Source organism: Triturus cristatus, chromosome 8 (assembly GCF_964204655.1).
Source record: "Triturus cristatus chromosome 8, aTriCri1.1, whole genome shotgun sequence".
Lineage (NCBI taxonomy): Eukaryota > Metazoa > Chordata > Amphibia > Caudata > Salamandridae > Triturus > Triturus cristatus.
Genome location: NC_140591.1, coordinates 1,551,617,017 through 1,551,620,034, shown reverse-complemented (window position 1 = coordinate 1,551,620,034; position 3,018 = coordinate 1,551,617,017).

Sequence of the window (3,018 nt, the reverse complement as noted above, 5' to 3'; positions counted from 1 at the left end):
CTTCAAGGGAAAGCATAAACCATTATGCTTGGATCACAAATGGGAGATCATGAGGTACCCATGCAGTGGCTGAATTGCTCAAACATGTTTGCATCGTTCCCGGCTTCCCCATGACCACATTGTGTAGTCCTTGGCAATTACTTTTTTTGCAGTGCCTTCTTTTCCTTCGTCATCACGAGAGCACCTTTAAATAGGTCAGTTCGGAGTGAGCGCTGCACAGAAAGCAAAAGACTGGAATATTACTCCATCTATTGTAACACCCTAGGCCACATATAGAATATTACTCCATCTATAGTAACACCCTAGGCCACATATAGAATATTACTCCATCTATAGTAACACCCTACGCCCCATATAGAACTTTACTCCATCTATAGTAACACCCTACACCACATATAGAACTTTACTCCATCTATAGTAACACCCTACACCACATATAGAACATTACTCCATCTATAGTAACACCCTACGCCACATATAGAACTTTACTCCATCTATAGTAACACCCTACACCACGTATAGAACTTTACTCCATCTATAGTAACACCCTACACCACGTATAGAACTGTACTCCATCTATAGTAACACCCTAGGCCACATACAGCATATTACTCCATCTATAGTAACACCGTGGCCACATATAGAATATTACTCCATCTATAGTAACACCCTACGCCACATATAGAATATTACTCCATCTACAGTAACACCCTACGCCACATATAGAACTTTACTCCATCTATAGTAACACCCTACACCACGTATAGAACTTTACTCCATCTATAGTAACACCCTACGCCACATATAGAACTTGACTCCATCCATAGTAACACCCTACACCACGTATAGAACTTTACTCCATCTATAGTAACACCCTATGCCACCTATAGCATTTTACTCCATCTACAGTAACACCCTACGCCACATATAGAATATTACTGCATCTATAGTAACACCCTATGCCACATATAAAACTTTACTCCATCTACAGTAACACCCTATGCCACATATAGAATATTACTCCATCTATAGTAACACCCTATGCCATGTATAGAACTTTACTCCACCTATAGTAACACCCTACGCCACGTATAGAACTTTACTCCATCTATAGTAACACCCTATGCCACCTATAGCATTTTACTCCATCTACAGTAACACCCTACGCCACATATAGAATATTACTCCATCTATAGTAACACCCTATGCCACATATAAAACTTTACTCCATCTACAGTAACACCCTACGCCACATATAGAATATTACTCCATCTATAGTAACACCCTATGCCACGTATAGAACTTTACTCCACCTATAGTAACACCCTACGCCACGTATAGAACTTTACTCCATCTATAGTAACACCCTACGCCACGTATAGAACTTTACTCCACCTATAGTAACACCCTACGCCACGTATAGAACTTTACTCCATCTATAGTAACACCCTACGCCACGTATAGAACTTTACTCCATCTATAGTAACACCCTACACCACGTATAGAACTTTACTCCATCTATAGTAACACCCTACGCCACGTATAGAACTTTACTCCATCTATAGTAACACCCTATGCCACGTATAGAACTTTACTCCATCTATGGTAACACCCTACGCCACGTATAGAACTTTACTCCATCTATAGTAACACCCTGCACCACGTACATAGGACAAAAGACAGACTTTCTGTTCATCCACTACTAGCATTGTCGTCAGGATGATAGTGAGGCACGAATAATTTACTTTTATGATTAGAGCCTGTCATTTGTAATGCAATGTTGTATTTAATATACTAAATTTCACGTTAAAAATACAAACAACATTTTACATTTTGAAGAGTCCTTTTCATGTATGGACTTGACTCTCTCAGCCAATCAACAGTAGGCCGCTCACCCCCTACAGCCGCCACCAGAGCCCTGAAAGCCAGCGCTGATTACTACCCTGCAGGAGTCAGGAACCACCCACGTGCAAACACAAATGGTTCTGAGGCAGGATTTTAAACCTTTGTCTTTGTTTTATTTATTTAATAGTGTTACAGGCTGAAATGTGGGCGGCTCAACTTCAGCAACAAGACCGTCAGCCACAACAGGACTGAAACCGGACCCCAACCTTGCATGCGTGCGGATAAATGCCCGGTGCCTGGTAGTGCGAGGGTGATGGCTTTCCCTCTGGGATGGCACCACTTGGCTGGGTAGAACTCACAGTTGCAGAGTCCAGGTGCTGGTTACAAGAGACAAGCCCTTGGAGTCACTCGTGTGGTCCTTGGTACAAGTTGCAGGCCAGTCCTTCTCACCCAGACAGGAGGGCACAGGCAGCGGGGTAGCACAGCAGGCAGCAGTCCTTCAGATCAGCAGTCCAGCAGTCCTTTCAGCAGCACAGCAGTCCTTCCAGCAGCACAGCAGTCCTTCCAGGCAGAGTCTTCCACAGGTCCAGAGGGGTACTGAAAGTTGGGGTCTGAGGTTCAATATTCATACCTGGTGCCTCCTTTGAAGTGGGAGAAGCTTCTAGAGGTTTCCTTTTGAAGTGTACAGGTGTCCTGCCTCCCCTGGCTCCAGACCAGCTCCAGGGGGCATGCAATCCTTTGCGTGCAGGCAGGACACAGCCTACTCAGGGTTTAAGTGGGGCTGGGCCTAACTCCGCCCTCCCATCTTGCTAGTGATGGCCCATCCAGACACCACTAAGCTTTCTATGGTGGCTGTTTAGGAGGAACACACAAAGATCAACTACACCCAGTCATGTGACCCGGAGGCAGGATGCAAGCACTAACTGGCTGAGGCAGGAAAATACCAAGGTTCTAAAAATGGGATGTTTTATAATTGTAATTCAAAATCTGACTTTACTAGGCTCCTTAGCAAGCAAATTGGGAAATTGCATCCTGGAGGTTGTTTTCTAAATCTCCCTTTTTGTTCCCAAACATTGGCAACTACGCCACAACTATGCCAAAGGCCATCCAGATACACTAGGCACACTCTATGTATTGTGCACCTGTGCACAGATTTTGAAGTGCATCGACCTA